Here is a 17,240-nt window from a genome sequence, read left to right as displayed (position 1 = left end):
GTCAGTGCACTAAGGAAATGGAAACTGATGAAACCCAGATCATACATTTTCCACTGAGGTGGGAAGGAAGGAGGGAAAGATAGGTAAGGTGCTGATAGGTGTGTAGATATCTAGATGGTGTAGGGAGTTGAGGGAGTCCTTCTCTAGAATTGGCTAGATCACTGCTAAGAGGAATGAGGAAGGTATTGGGGTGGGGCTTCAGGAGAACAGTGTAGGCTAGAGCGAGGAACAGAAGATGGGGCTGTCTGTAGACCATTGACTCTCCTATGTTTGGCCCAATGCCTTGCACATAGTCGGTGAAATTAAATGAATTGAATTAATGAGTAGATACATGTAGAGGGAGTCTTAGGCAATGTACTGAAGTGCTGGTTGAGGTTGGAGACCACTTTTCTGCAGAGGCTAGTTTCTGAGATGCCGAGTTAGATGGAGTTATGGGCAGGGAACAGTCTCCTCTTCGGTGACTGCCTGCAGCCGCTAAGTGGGTAGCACCCAGCCCACCTGCTGAGAGATAGCAAGACAGTCAATCCTGGGCCCCAGGCAGGGCCAAGTGGGGATCAGCTGGGATGGGGAAGGAATAGTACAGCTTGAGTTCTCCCCTTTGACCACTACAGATGCCAAGAGGTTGAAGCCTGGTCATGCCTGGATTCTAAGCATATTATAGAGCAAACAAGAATTATTTGTCATGATGTGCTCTGAGAATAAATTCAATGATGTGACCTTGTTCCAAATGGGATCAGTTTTTATTTTTAATGTATTTATAGAATTGAGGTTCAGGCTTCCAAGGGGATGAGATAAAGGGATAGAGGTCAATAAAGGGGGTGAGAAATACAGCTCAAAATGAGCCAAGGGGCATTCCATTTTAGAAGCAATGTGTCTGTGACCAGCCAGAAAATGATGATAATGGTTGTAAAGAGAAGACAGTCATGAGAGAAAGATTTTAAGTAACTTTCCATTACTTGACCATGTTTTTAATTTGGCTACATCTGACACCAAGAGGTGAGGGAGAAAGCCAGCCCATAATTCTAAAACTAAATTAAAACTGCTCCTGAGGCATCTGAAGATTTTGATTTTGGAGAATAATTGGTTTTTGTTTCAGTTCACACAAGTCAGCAGGCAGGGTGAAAAAAGCACTGACCTGCAGCAAAGCATTAACCTTCCAAGCAGTGGGTCTTGGTTTCCATAAGTGCAGTGTAGGAAAAAACTCTACAAACCTTCTGCATCTAAGCTGAATAGGTGCTGTACAATTTAAATGTGCAGGAACCTCCACCCACACGCATTTGGCAGGTGTCCAAGGATACAGCAGCTCATGGTCTTGACTTGCAGTGAAGGACAGAGTGACAGTACATCTCAAGACAGCTATTTATAGGACACTAGTGCATGTCATTTTCTTTAACTATCATCTATTCTTGATGTTTGGGGGCTCTGCCATTTATTTCAACTTTAAATTATAGGTTTTTAAAACTACACCATTGTGCCTGACCATCCAGTGGTTTCCTATTACTCACCTGTCACGGCTTGGGAAAGTCATCTGAGGAAATGTAATGAGATCACTGGGGCAACCCCTTTTCCAGGCTAATTATTCCAGCCCTCCATATTGCGTTGTTATTTTTAGCTTACTAACATTAGCTTGTTTTCTTCCTAAGGAGACTTGAGTCCACTCAATTTCCCTAAATGTCAAAGATGCAAATCACAATTTTATTTATTTTTTCTTATTTCCTCGGAAACTATAACCCTCATGTCCAGCCCCGTTTTCTCTTTTCTCTTTTTTTGGATTTTCTTACAGAGCAGGGATTAAATCTGATCACTGCAAGATGACATTGCAAGAGCAGGCTGGACACATTTTCAAGTGGCCAGGCTTTTGCAGGGGAAGGCTGCTGGGAAGGGTGGCTTCCATTCATTCAGTGGGGCAACAGCTCTGAACTCCTCTTCCTGCTCTGGCCCTGACACCTCTCCAATCTATTCTCAGTCCAGCAGCCAGGGTGATCCTGGTAAGACATCAGTGGATCGTAAGAGCCCTCTCCCCCAAACCCTAACCCATCTGTCCCCCCATTCCCTCCTCTCTTCGATATTTTCCCTCCCTCACTCTGCTTCCCCCTGGGACTTTCTTACCGTCCCTCAAACACACCAGGAATGCTCCTGCCTGAGGACTTAGCCCTTGCTATTTCCTCTTCCTAGAATTCCCTTTCCCCAAATTCATATTTTTTTTCACAAGGAATGTGAATAGTTCTATTTTTGTAAATGTATTAAACATTTTTTATTTTATATGGAGCCTAGAATTTGAAAAAGAATAGATACGTGTATATGTATAACTGAATCATATTGTTTGCTGTCTCACATCCTTAAAGTCTTTACTCACCGAGGCCATCCTTGATCATTCTATTCTTAAATTGCAAGCCCCTCCTCCAACCCTCACCTGGAAATCCCTCTTTGCTGTCCCTGTATTCCTTTTCTCCACAGCACTTGTCACCAACTATCACTACATGCATTTCTTTTTTTTTTTTTTCGTGTCTGTTTCTCCCCACCAGCATATAAACTCCAAGAAGACAAAACAGTTTGTGTATTTTGTTTATTGTCGTGTCCCTACCACTTAGAAGAGAGCCTTGAATGAATTGGTAAGTATGTTGCCTAACTAGTGACATGTTTCAGGAAGCCTACTAACATTTTATAAGGTCATCCCTTAATACTGCCTGGAATCTCCCTTCCCTTGGTGTGCCAGTGGTATCCTTCCACAGATAGAAACCACAAATGCCCATAACCATCCCAGAAAAGAGACACAGAAGAAACACAGAAGCACAATGGATTGTTAACATATGTCTATGTTTCTGAACACATGGAAAATAGGTCATTCATAGTCTTTCCCATATAGTTAAGAACTCTATTAGCACCATTAGCAAGTTATTGGCAGTGAGTTGGAACTAAGTATGTGTGTCATAATCTTTCCCCAAATAAAGGGTACAATTTTAATAGCTCTGAAAGATGTCTTTGACTGAATTTGTTCAACTTGGCTTTATTTTTTGCAGAAGTGATTTTGTATCAGGGATCAATTTTTCAACTCATTCAATATTTATTAAGCATCTTCTATTCAAAGCAACAACATCATGTACTGTGTTGTAGTTATTTCATTTATTAACTTCGATTAGCGGCCTTGCATTGGGGTATTTGGTTTCTGCTGAGCCAGGCCCTTGGTAAAGGTGTTAATTATTTTCCCTTTTAAGAATCCCCAGGAGGTTACACCTGTTAAAAACAAGACAACAGGCCCAAAATGGAGTTGCTTATGCTAAGCCCCACATCATCAGACTGAGACTTGACTTAATTACAGTTTTAGCTTTCCCAGAAATGGAATCTTTTGTTTTAAATTTAAAAATTTTTGTCTTCATTGGGTCTGTTGCTGCGCGCGGGCTTTCTCTAGTTGCGGTGAGCAGGGGCTACTTTTCATTGCGGTGTGCAGGCTTCTCATTGTGGTGGCTTCTCTTGTTGCAGAGCGCGGGCTCTAGGCGTGTGGGCTTCAGTAGTTGTGGTGCAAGGGCTTAGTTGCTCCGTGGCATGTGGGATCTTCCAGGGCCAGGGATCGAACCCGTGTCCCCTGCATTGGCAGGGGGATTCTTTTTTTTTTAACATCTTTATTGGAGTGTAATTGCTTTACAATGGTGTGTTAGTTTCTGCTGTATAACAAAGTGAATCAGCTATACATATACATACATCCCCATATCTCCTCCCTCTTGCATCTCCCTCCCACCCTCCATATCCCACCCCTCTAGGTGGAAACAAAGCACCGAGCTGATCTCCCTGTGCTATGTAGCTGCTTCCCACTAGCTATCTATTTTACATTTGGTAGTGTATATATGTCCATGCCACTCTCTCACTTCGTCCCAGCTTACCCTTCCCCCTCCCCGTGTCCTCAAGTCCATTCTCTATGTCTGTGTCTTTATTCCTGTCCTGCCCCTAGGTCCTTCAGAACCATTTCTTTTTTTTTAGATTCCATATATATATGTCAGCATACGGTATTTGTTTTTCTCTTTCTGACTTACTTCACTCTGTATGACAGACTCTAGGTCCATCCATCTTGCTACAAATAACTCAATTTCGTTTCCTTTTATGGCTGAGTAATATTCCATTGTGTATATGTGCCACATCTTCTTTATCCATTCATCTGTCAATGGACACTCAGGTTGCTTCCATGTCCTGGCTATTGTAAATAGAGCTGCAATGAACATTGTGGTACATGACACTTTTTGAATTATGGTTTTCTCAGGGTATATGCCCAGTAGTGGGATTGCTGGGTCTTATGGTAGTTCTAATTTTAGTTTTTTGAGGAACTTCCGTACTGTTCTCCATAGTGGCTGTATCAATTTACATTCCCACCAACAGGGTAAGAGGGTTCCCTTTTCTCCACACCCTCTCCAGCATTTACTGTTTGTAGATTTTTTGATGATGGGGCAGGCGGATTCTTAACCACTGTGCCACCAGGGAATTCCCTCCCTTCTTAAACATAATCAACATATATTCAATTTCATTCATTCATTCTAGTATAGTAGTTAAGCATGTGGGCTTTGGTGTGCCAAGTAAAAATTTCCAGAACATTGAAAATCTAACTTTCATACAAATATAGAATGAACATGTGCCACTCATTTAATTAACTCATTAATGAGGGAAGTAGCAGGATGGTAAACCTGGTGCAAAGGATTACAGTTGGGACAGAAGTATTTACAGTCATTGAAAGAAAGAATGCTGGAATGAGACTGCTATATTAGATGCAAAACGAGCTAATCTCCTAGAGAACAATACAACTGTAACCTCTGCAGTTATCTTTTTCACTAGAGAGAAGCTCACTTGCCCTGCTATAGGTCAAGAATCATTTGAATCACCCTCAGCTTTCTACAAGTTAATATCTACTCTTACAAAGTTGTAGACTATCCTAATCAATAGTAAAGAGCGAGTCATTAGGGTAAACCCCCTAGAGACTAGGATAATTCTGGAGTGGCTCTGTAATGGTCCAGCATGACACTGAAAAGATGGGCAGCCATCCTTTGTCTGTTTCCAAGTTTTGGGTATTTTTGTCTTCACAGTAGTTAGGTTGCCTGCATTCAAATCCTAGTTCCCATTTCCACTAGCTGTGACCTTGGCCTAGTTATTTAACTTCTAAGTCTCAGTTTCCTCATCCGTAAAGTAGGGATAACAATAGTTTCTACCACATTAGGTTATTGTGAGGTGTCAATGAGCTGATCTGTTTGAGGACAATAGAATAGAATAGAATAGAATATAGTAAGTGCTCAATAAAGCTTAGCTACTATTATTTATATGGGCACTAGGCTGAGCTGCAGGTAATCAGGGCTTGTGTCCTCTATGTCCTGGCCTTATAAAGGAGAGAACTGTGACCCTAAGGCCATCACAGATTTGGTTGTAGTGGTCAGAAGGAGTTCATGTCATTTAGGAGTTTCAGGGAACTGTCTGCTCCAGCCTGGTCAGAGTGGCTATTGGCAGTCCAGAGCAAAGCCTTGATGGAGGCAAAGATGGGGGCCCATGTGAGAGAAATAAGAGGTGGAACAAACAGAAAAGGAGAGCTGAGGGCCTGGTATTACTCACAAGCGGGGCTACTGAGCTAGTAGACATCTGAGTTTTACTTTCTTCCTTTACCTTCTTCCTGTTGAAGTCTCCATTGTATGTACTAGGTACTCTTCTCGTACTTTTCTACTCTTCAAAGTTGAATATGATATAGTCCCTACCCTTAGGGAGCTCATAGACAAGCTGAGGAACCAAATGTGACCAACTGTTACAGTATGTATACAAAGTGCCTGCCTCACATGAGAGATGTGTCTGCAGAAGGAAGGCTTTTTGCTTCCTCAAGGTTGTTCCAGCAGGTGGCCTGGACCACAGAAGGGTGGCAGTGGAGTTTATGAATATATTAGAAGAGCTCTAGCAATTGAGAAGTATTATGGGTTGAATTGTGTACCGCCAAGACATATGCTGAAGTTCTAACCGCCAGGACCTCAGAATGATCTTATTTGGAAATAGGTTCTTTACAGATGTAATTAGTTAAATTAAGATGAGGTCGTACTGCAGTAGCATGGGCCCCTAATCTAACATGACTGGTGTCCTTATAAGAAGAGAAAAATTTGGACACAGACATACAAAGAGGGAAGATGACACAAAGGCACATAGGAAGACAACATGTGAAGATGGAGGCGGAGGTTGGAGCTATGCAGCCACGAGCGAAGGAATGCCTGGGGCTACCAGAAGCTGAAAGAAGCCAGGAAGTGTCTGCTCCCAGAGGCTTTGGAGGGAACGTGACCCTGCTGACACCTTGATTTCTGACGTCTAGCCTCCAGAGCTGTGAAAGACTACATTTCTGTTGTCCTAAGCCACCCAGATTGTGGTACCTTGTTACATCAGCCCTAGGAAACTAAACACCTTTTTTTGGAGGTGATGTTATTTATAATTGCCTCAAAGTTTGCATTAAAAAAATCATAGAATAGGTAAACATTGATATAAGATTTATAAAGCACAACTGACACACTCATTTCTAGAATGGTTTGGTCAAACAGGAAGATGCATGAGACCAAAATGACAAAGAACACGAGGTAACGTTCACTGAAGGCTTGTGATGCCCACACTCTTCTAAGTGCTATATACAGATTAATTAACTTTCCTTTTTAACAACTCCTATGAACTAGGTATTATTATTATCTCTGTGTTACAGATGAGGAAACTGAGGTATGGAGAGACTAAGTAATTCACCCAAGGTCACAGTTCATAAGTAACAGGACTGGGATTTAAAACCAAGCCGTCTGGTTCTGGAGCTTATGCTCTTGACTGTGACAGTGCTGGAGTCCTTTACCTGGACTTCAGGGACGGGGGAAGGGACATAAAATCGCCAGCAGCATTCCACTGCCCACTACCCTCATAGTCACAGCTGTTCCCTCCTGAGCGGCTGCCCTCAAACACTCTCCCTGCAAATGCCTCCTGGCGCTACCTCTTCTTCTTTTCTTTTTCTTCAACTGATTAAAAAAAAAAATTGAGATGAAATTCACAAAACATGAAATTAACCATTTTAAAGCGAATTCAGTGGTATTTAATAAATTCACACTATTATGCAACCACTACCTCTATCTGGTTCTGAAACATTTTCATCCTCCCCCAAACCCGGTACCCAAGAGGTGGCCACTCCCCACTCTCCCCTCACCCAGGTCCTGGCACTCACCAGTCTGCTTTCTATCTCTATGGATTCACCTCTTCTGGACATTTCATATAAATGGAATCTTAAAATATGTGGCCTTTTGTGTCTGGTTTCTTTCTACTGGCATAATGTTTTCCAGGTTCATCCAGCATGTATCCACACTTATCCTTTTTGATGGCTGAATAACATCCCATTGTATGTACGTACTGCAATCTATTTATCCATTCATCTGTTGATGGACATCTTAGGTTGCTTTTAACCTTCAGCTATTGTGAATAGTGCTGCTATGAACATGAATGTACACGGTTTGTTTGAGTATCTGTTTTCAATTTTTTGGGGTCTATACCTAGGAGTGCAATTGCTGGGTCATATATTATTTCTATGCTTAGCTTTTTGACCAAGTGTCTCTTCTTGTTTCTCATTTTTCCATGCTGATTCCTCATCACAAAACCCTACTTGGAGTGTGGGGAAGCTGAAAATCCTGCAACAGGCCCAAGAGTAAGGTCAGGATTAAGGAAAGGCTAGGAACACGCCCGCATTAATTATCCTTTATTTCATCTGTCACACTTATTATGTGGGACTATTTTCAAGTTTTGGGAAAACAGACTAAAAGTTTGCTCTTTAACATTGAATCATAGAACTTTCAGGCTGGAAGAGACCATAGAGATTTTCCAATTTGGTGAATTTTGTAACTTTCCATGGCTGACTTCTCTCAGGCCTCATGCGGAGGGTCCTGGGTTCCTCCCATCTCCCACCCACCCCTTAACCATACTGGTTAGTTTTTATTTCTCTTACATTTTGGATTTCTGGGTAAGATTTCACATGAAGAGCAGAGGGATAATATTTTAAAATCTAAGTTGTTTTTCATTTCTGGTGTTTCTTTATATCCCTGGGTCCTTGACCCATTCAGTGAGCTTGACTTTCTGTGTTCATCGCCTTAGGAGAAGAAGATTCAGAGAAAACAGAGGGACAAAGAATGGAAAGTATTCTTTGGTTGTGAATTTCAAAAGCCTGGGCTTCCAAAAGGGCAGATTCCTGTGTGTTGAACAGAGATTTGGGAAATGAGGAAAGGCAAAGACTCCTGCCTGAGGAAGGACTCAGAGCTGGGAGAGGGGGAAGAGGGGTGTAGTGAATAGTGGGAGGTCCCTGGGTGAGGGACCAGACTCTGATAGGTGCAGAGTCAGTCAGCATCTAGTGACTGCCAGGCTCCCCTGGCACATAAGCCATGGATGAATGGCTCACCTGTGTTAGGTATCAAAGGAACCAAGTCTCCACTGGAGTGAGCACTGTGTCCCCCATAAGGAGGAGCTTCGATAATGGATTTCTTGGTGTCTGGCGAGGACTCCCTTTTAGACAAACATGTGTATATCATCCAATGACTAGCACGAGGACCTCCATCTATGTCCCAATACTTCCTCATCCTTGTGGCATATGCGGCCAGCAGCCTATTCAATTTCCATGCACCTCATTTTCCTTGCTGCTCTATCTCCAATTTGGTTCGGGGGGCAATGTGCCCATCAAAAAATTCCCAGGCTTCCTTCAGTATCATGTGGATAGTTGTGGCCAATGAGATGTGAATGAAGCCTTCCATATTCCACTGGATGAGGCTTCCAGGAAAGCTATTGCTTTCCTAATAAAAATGGACAGACTCAGCTGGCATGGGCTCTTTGCCCTCTCCTTTCCCTCCTTTTCCTGCCAGACACGGAGACACGATGCCCAGAGAGGCTATAGATACTTTGTGACCCCTTGCTGAGGATGGCAGAAGAGAGATGCAGAAGGAGCCTGGTCCTTGAGCAGCTACATTTGAGCTGGGCACCTGCTACTCAGTTTCCTTGTTACATGAGAGAAATAAATCCCTCACTTAATCTACTGTTTAGCTTCTGAAACAGGTAACTGAGCACACTTGGGCCCCATGACTCTGACTTCATGTGGACAACTCCAGTGGGAACACCTGTCCCACATGCATGAGCCCCATTCCCATGACTGATGGGGGTCGTGGTTCTGGAGACCTGGAGAAGTGGTACGGTGTGGAAGGGAAAACCCCCTGAACTTGGGTGAATCCAAATGGAACCCATTTGCCATCTCCCTAGAGCCAGGACACTGATAGACTTTCCCCTTCCATTACAGAAGAACAGGTTCACTTAAAAAGAAAAAGTAAAATCCTCTGCTCCAGTCTAGCCCTCTCTCATTTTATGAGGGAAGAGAATGAGGTTTAGGGGCAGGAAGTGACTTGCCCAGGATCCCACAGGTGGCTAATGGGGATTGGAAGGTAGGTCTCTCCCACACCCATCCTTTTCCCACCAACAGAGTGGTTCCAGTGTTAAGTTCCTTTATATTTTGTTTTGTTTACTACTAAGGCGATTAGCTGAATATCTGGTGTGCCAAATTAGTGAAATTTGAGGGCTTTTGAATGAAAGTAAACAAGGATTAAGTAAATCGAATAATTTACAAGAAAGAGATCCAGATGGTAATTAAAAGGATTAATCGTGGTATTTCTAAATGACAAATAGTTCTCTTAATTATTAATTGCCAAATTAAATGCAACAGCCTCATATGTTCTCATATTGTTCTGATTTATTCATCATCAGTGTACTTAAGAGAAGTGGAAAACATAAATTAACCTTATGTAAATTTCTATATTCATGAGCAGATGCAACAAGACAGGTCCCACTAATGCAAAAGGGCTATAGCTGACATAGAACTCCAGTTTGGGGCAGTGTTGATCCCATGTGACTCTCTGTCACTAAGAAATGGTGTCGTGATCCGGAAAGCTAGAGCTGAAGATACAGTGCTTTCCCATGGAGTACAGTTTATGGACAATGGGTTGGGAAAACAACCATGAAAACTTTGAGACTAGCCCTTGGTAGGTCTTCAATATCTGAGCGTTTTATAGGGAACTCCCTGAGGGAGTGCCTTTGGATTTTGGTAGAGTACCCTCTGGTGGCCAAATATTTTCCTGCAGGTTTTTCCACAGGAAAACTAAAACAAAACTGTATGATGAGAGTAATTTTGGAACCACCATTTTTGTGGTGATTCTGTACCTCTTTTAGGAAAGCATTCCACTGCTTCAGATATTTTATGTTCAACAAAATCTTGCTAAGTCTCAACCTGGATTGCCTTTGATGCTGTTTAAATTCTCGACTTGGTTTTTCTTCAGTTGAAGAAGGTAGTGATGCTTCTCCAAGCCCCTGAAATTCACACTTTCAAATTCTGCATTTAAAGACCAATTTAGTGGACCAATTGGAAGGAAGGAGACAACTTCTCCTAACTGCAGTCAGTGTAAAAGGAAAACTTGCTACCATTCCTGTGGTCAAGTTTTATTTTCTGGATTAATTTAATCTAAAAATGATTTTCAATGTATGCGAGAGTACTTGGAAAACTGTAAAGTTCTGCACATATGTAAGACTTACCTGCATCTCTGTCGTCTGTCTCAAGAGGCTAGGAAACAGGACTTCCCTGGTGGCACAGTGGTTAAGAATCCGCCTGCCAATGCAGGGGACACGGGTTCGAACCCTGGTCTGGTAAGATCCCACATGCCGCGGAACAACTAAGCCCGTGTGCCATAACTACTGAGTCTGCACCCTAGAGTCTGTGAGCCACAAGTACTGAAGCCCGTGTGCCATAACTACTGTGTCTGCGCCCTAGAGTCTGTGAGCCACAACTACTGAAGCCCATGTGCCACAACTACTGAAGCCCGCACGCCTAGAGCCCGTGCTCTGCAACAAAGAGAAGCCATTGTGATGAGAAGTCCGTGCACCACAACAAAGAGTAGCCCCCGCTCGCCGCAACTAGAGAAAGCCTGTGCGCAGCAACAAAGACCCACCACAGCCAAAAATAAATAAATAAATAAATAAACAAATAAATAAAGAGACTAGGAAACAGTCACTGAGCTCAATTGTAAAGGCAGAGAATCCTCAGCCAGAAGGTTGGAAGATCATTCTTTCATTCCCTCCTCAAACACTTATTAAGCACCTGCAGTTAGCAAACACAAAGAAGTTCTTAAAGAGTAGATAGTCTAGTGAGGAGAGACAAACATCAGCAAATAGTTACTGTGAATGAGTGCTTTTCTAAGACAAATTCCCTTTACATTAACCCTAACACAAAACCACTTTTAACCCATAGAATTGGGACATACTGTCTAAAGACATATGCCACTTGGTAACAATTACACATATATATCACATAAAGGAAAAAGAACTCACATCTGTTAATCATGGAATAACTCATTGGTTCAGATCATACCTTAAAATTTCCTTCTATTCTGCCATTTTCTGAAATAACAGAAAAGAATACTGACATATCAAAAAATGAAAGAAAGAAAGAAGGAAAGAAAGAAAAAGGGAAAGTTTCCATGGCAAGCTCAGTGTCTGGCACACAGTAGAGACTCAACAAATATTTGAGAAATGAACAAATATATTAATACCAAGATGGGGGGAGGGACTGTTTTGAGTGGCTTCTGTAGCTACAGAAGGATACTGGGCCACATCTGTGACCAGGAGCCCTTTGGAGGAAAGGTTTTGCTTCTTGTCTCTCAGGGTGATGGATGAAAAGAGTGACTAGTGGTCTTTGGACGGGGCTCCTCTGCTGAGCCAGGGACAAAGTTCACGCGCTCTACACACAAACTCACACACCTGTCTTTTCCCATTGATCTCATATGATAAGCTCACAGTTTGCCTGTCTGGGTACAAGGTGCAGCTGAGAACCAATGGCTCCTTCTGGGGTGAGGGTGTAGCTCCTGTGTTGCTCTTTCCCTGCTAATTTACACAGACCAGGTCCATAGTCCCTTATTCAAAACCCCTGGCTCTGTCTCTGTTTTGGCCTTCAGCTGCTGTGGGTTTTAGAAAAGTAAAGCAGTGCACATGTTATATATAATTTAAAGCCCTCAGCACAGTCTGGGGAAATACCCCTTGACCTAACACATTCATATTTGTGCAGAAAAATATGACCATTCATACTCAGCAGGATCGATAAAAAATGTACAGAGCCTCCTCCATGTCACGTCAGGTTTTACCAGCAAATAGATTTTGATGCCAAAAAAAAAAAAGAAAAGAAAAAAGAAAAAGTTTTCAGAGTTTTTTGCATTTCAGAAATGTGAATAAGATTGTGGGCCTGTGTTCGGTCTTTCTAAAAGTGCCACCTTCCAAAGGTTCATTATTCATTTTACTGCAGAAGCACATACATGTAGCGCTTGCCGCTCTTCACGGTAATTTCACGTTCTGACATGTTTATTCCACATGCCCGCCCTCACCACACAGCTTAACACATAATAGGTGCTTAGCAAGTTTTTGTTAACTAAACAAACAACAGTCTTGCAAGATAAAAGTTATGATAACAGTATGTTACGGCTGATAAAACCAAGCCCCAGGAGGTTGAGGGGCTGGGCCTAGGGTGACTGGCGTCTTGAACCCCTTGTGCTTTGTCCTCACATCCCTGCTGGTTTGCACACAATGGGCCTGATGGGTTGTAAATACACCCAGGTTTTAAAAGGAAAAGAAGCTGGGTCTGAAGCTGTGGTTCTCGGCAGGGGGCGATTCTGTCTCCTCTCCTGGGGGCTGGGTGGGGGAGGATTTAGCAATGTCTGGAGGTGTTTTTGGTTGTCACAACTTGCCAGGAGTGCTACTGGCATCTGGTGGGTAGAGGTGAGGGATGTTGCTAAACAGCCTAAAACGCACAGGGCAGCCCCAGTCCTGAAAGTTAATAGTGCTGAGGTTGAGAAACCTAAAGTTTCTAAAGTTTCTAAAAGTATCACCCAATCAAGCTTAATTCAGAAAAAGCCCTAATCAAACCTCTTGAATTAGGAGAGCATCCGATTCCTGTTGGTGTCAAGGCCTCTCCATTACTCTGTGCAAACCCCTTACCTGCCCTGAGGCACCAGGCAGGAACTCGCCCATCCCTGCTTTCTTTTTTTGGTTTTGTTTTTGTAAAACACCTCAAATTTTACTAATGGTACGAAAGTATTTAATAAGCACCACGTTGGTACAGAAAAACACATAACCTATAGCTCATCCTTTAAAACCAGAATAGCCAAGTGAAAAGTCAGTAGAGATTCTTATTTTTACTTGAAAAATAAAAATAAAAACAACAACCACAAAAAAACTAAGGTGCACATTGGGAATTGAACTATTATGGTTTTTCTTTCGAGGGATGTGACATCCATGTTTTCTGGTCAGTAATGTTCTATGAAACATTGTACTAAACCAAACCAATCCAAGCAGACAGATGACCAATGAAGCTGTTTGTTATCTCCTACTTGTGCTGAGCTATACCAGCAGAACGCTATCTTGGTGGGATTATTTTGACAACGAGAAGGAAGTGCAGAGCCCCTATCCCAACAGGAAACCTAAGGAGCTGATTTACAGAGAAAGGGTTTTAAGCAAACCTGCACAAACGCTAACATGCTCTAAGAAAGGAATACCTTTTAGACTACTTCCAGCATATATTCATTGTTGCCCAGTAAAATAGGAATATCAACATAGAAAGCATTTTTGCTTTCATAGCACTAACAGCTAAAAAGCACACAGCATATAATACTTTGATCTTGAAGTGGTTAATCAAAGAAGTTCCAAGATTATATCCACTAGGTTAGCCTGTGTATTCATCTATAAAAATATTTTTTCAAAAACACGTAAATGAGTTATAGAAACAATGGGACTACATCAGGACCAGCAGAAGACAGTGATACAAGGACTACACATAGAAGACTAGAAATTGATTTTCTTTTTTAAAAAATAAATTTATTTATTTATTTTTGGCTGCGTTGGGTCTTTGTTGCAGTGCATGGGCTTACTGCGGTGGCTTCTCTTGTTGCAGAGCACGGGCTCTAGGTGCGCAGGCTTCAGTAGTTGTGGCTCACAGGCTCTAGAGTGCAGGCTCAGTAGTTGTGGTGCACAGGCTTAGTTGCTCTGCAGCATGTGGGATCTTTCCGGACCAGGGCTCGAACCCATGTCCCCTGCATTGACAGGTGGATTCTTAACCACTGCGCCACCAGGGAAGCCCAGACATTGATTTTTCACATGTAGCTTTTAGGTAAAGGACATCTCTCTAAGTTGATTTCTACAGCCAAGACTAGCTGTGAGAGTAGCATTTTCAGAAATCTTGAGATGGGCAGCTAGCTTGAGTTAAACTCTAGATTAAATACTCCCAGCCAAAAACCCCATAGAGGCTGCAGGACTGAAACTCTGACTCATATAAGCTGTGAGTGCACAGAAAGCCTGGTGGGACATGCAAAGCCTGCTGGGCAAGAGAGCTGGTGATGGTGCGTTCTCCCAATATGGACACGTTAACATGTATGCTGGGGAAGGGCCCCCCAGGTGGAATGCTGGGCTTGGGCTTGCTGCAGGAGCCAGACTCAGAAGCCCCTGAGAGAGGTGTCTACTCCGGGAGGAGTACTAGGGTTACTGAAGACAAGAACGTGTCCCTGGAAGGTCAGATAATTTTCTTCTGACTCATCAATACTTAACATTAATAAAGGGTTGCAGAACAGTCAGTCTTTCTGAGATGTATTCTTCTGACATCATTAGCCAAAGCCTCTCCCAGTCTATTCGGCCAGTGATGTCCAGAATGATCCCAGTACCTGGAGGTGGGACTTGGGGCCGCATATTGTTCTGGGAACCTGGCAATGAAGATGATTTGCGCAATGAAGATGATTTGCGCAATGAAGTCACCACTAAGCCTCAGCTTAAGTCCAGTCCTTGGCCTTCTTTTTCTGCTCGAGAGTCCAGGAACATTTCCTTAAAAGCCAGAAAATCCGTAAACGTGAGCAGCATGTCGAAGATGTCACCGGCCACTTCATCTTTACGGTGCTGTAAAGTTGTAGTGAAAGCCGCCATGTTAAATCCAGGAATCCGCTCCAGCAGCTCTTCTGTATACTTTTTTTTTAAACTAAGAGCTCAGTCTTTTATTTATTTATTTATTTAGCTGTGTTGGGTCTTCGTTTCTGTGCGAGGGCTTTCTCTAGTTGCGGCAAGTGGGGGCCACTCTTCATCGCGGTGCGCGGGCCTCTCACTATCGCGTCCTCTCTTGTTGCGGAGCACAGGCTCCAGACGCGCAGTCTCAGTAGTTGTGGCTCACGGGCCTAGTTGCTCTGCGGCATGTGGGGTCTTCCCAGACCAGGGCTCGAACCCGTGTCCCCCACATTGGCAGGCAGACTCTCAACCACTGCGCCACCAGGGAAGCCCTCTTCTATATACTTTTCTACCAAAGAAATACATTCATTAAAAATAGGCGTGGAGGTGAGCTTATTCTCTTCCGTGTCTTCAAACTCCCAGTAGTAAATACTTGTCCATGGAATTCCTCTGTAATAAACGGAACTCATCACCCATGATAATGTCCTCTAAATATCCAACCACAGCATCAAATTCTGCATCAGAGACGGAAGAGAAAGCGCGAAGCTCTCTTCCTCTAGGGCGTCCATCGCCGCCGCCACTGTCTCATCCATCGGGCGCGGGCGAGCAGCTGCCCGCGGGCCTTGTACCCCGCCCGCGGCCCGGGCCCGGGCGCAGCCTCAGCTCTGCTCCTCAGACACCCAACCGGCACCGGGGAGGCCTCGCCGCCGAGCCCACAGCTGGTTCACGGCCCAGCCGGGTGGCGCCTACGCGCGAGGCCTGGGCCTCAGGCTCCCCGGCTGCGGCCACGCGCCGGCCTCCAAGCCCGGCCAGGCCTCACTAAGCGCGCCGCTGCCGCCGGCCACCCCTGCTTTCTTACACCCTACAAACCGAACCATCCACCTTCCCGCCAACTGACCGAATTCCTGACTTGGGAACAAGCTATTTTGAAGTCCCAGCCCGAGGACCGGCTGTGCTACTGGCCCAAGAAGGAAAGTGAATCAACAGACTTTTCTCTCCTACGCTTAAAGTAATTCAAAACCCAAAGTAACAAAACGAATGGCTTTATAATCAGAATGACGAGTTTACATTTCTTGTTTCTTCATCACTTTGTTTTAGGAAGCCGGGAAAGAAAAACTCTTGCCCTTGGTAGCTAACTTTTGAATCCCCAGCAGAGGGCAGGCATTGCTCACCTAAAGGAAAACCGGAGTTGCCCGTCTGCGTTCAAGTACAGACTGAAATGCCAGTATCCGCAGGAACCCGCTGACTGATCAACTCCATCTCCTGGTCGTTTTCTTCCTCCCTGTCACAAGTGACACGATTAAAGTCGTCTCACGCAGTTATAATTCTGTATCAGGAAAGATTTGATTTCTTCTCCTTTTTGGAGACAACTACGCTGAGGTGATGTGAAAATCTTTCTTGAAAAAAAAAAGTATTATTTTTCCTAATTAAAAATAAAGCATAAGCATTGAGGAAAATTAGAAAAAAATATAAAAGCACGCAGGGAAGGAAATTTTCACCTCCCAGAGATGATCCCTGTTGGTTTGCTTTTTGGAGCTTTTTCTTCTAATCTCTTTTCTGTGAACACTTCTGAAATGTATTTGCAGCAATAACACATGAGGGGTCCTAGACACGCTGATAAATGTTTAAACATGCCGTGCTTTCTTGCCTCTGTGCCTTTGCTCACCCAGCTCAACTGGAGACGCCTTTACTAATCTCTGAAAATCCAAATCCCGGATAGTTTTTAATGTCAAGATCAAATGTCTTGCTTGATTCTCCCCAGCTGGAATCGATTTCTTTTCTCTGTATTTTTTGTGTCACTCTGTTTATGACTCTCATGGCAATTACCACCTTTTGCCTTGTATAATGATTTGTATGTACAGTTGAATCTTCCTACTAGGTAGGTCTAAACCTTTTGAATGTGAGAATATCAACTTCATCTTTCTACCCTCCATAGCAGAACATAGGGTTATCACATAGTAAATATTCATAAATATTTGTAAAAAGGAGGAAGAAAGGAAGGAAAGATGGAATGCCATTTATAATGCCATTTGGTGGAATTTTCTCAGAGTAGAAGATTCGGAGTTGAATTGTGTCCTCCAAAATGATATGTTGAAGTCCTAATGCCCTGATACCTGTGAATATGACCTTATTTGGAAATGGGGTCTTTGTAGATGTAATCAAGTTAAGATGAGGCCACACTGGATTAGAATGGGCTCTAGACCCAATGACTATAAGGAAAA

At 43.3% G+C, this 17,240-nt stretch overlaps 1 long non-coding RNA gene and 1 pseudogene across 2 annotated transcripts in view; one reads left to right on the top strand and one right to left on the bottom strand.

The window, feature by feature from the left end:
* Nucleotides 1-17,240, top strand: part of LOC309646452 — a 333,740-nt gene that overhangs the window by 271,404 nt on the left and 45,096 nt on the right. The gene's annotated exons all lie outside the window — the stretch shown is intronic.
* On the bottom strand, nucleotides 3-15,587 carry LOC309646438 (ADP-ribosylation factor-like protein 2-binding protein; annotated as a pseudogene). The gene is made up of 2 exons: nucleotides 15,341-15,587; nucleotides 3-15,035 (listed from the first exon to the last, which is right to left on the bottom strand). The product of its transcript is annotated as an ADP-ribosylation factor-like protein 2-binding protein (transcript).

Source organism: Balaenoptera physalus (genome assembly GCF_965194825.1).
Source record: "Balaenoptera physalus genome assembly, chromosome: 17".
Taxonomy (NCBI): Eukaryota; Metazoa; Chordata; class Mammalia; order Artiodactyla; family Balaenopteridae; genus Balaenoptera; species Balaenoptera physalus.
This window is presented reverse-complemented; position numbering and strand designations above follow the sequence as displayed.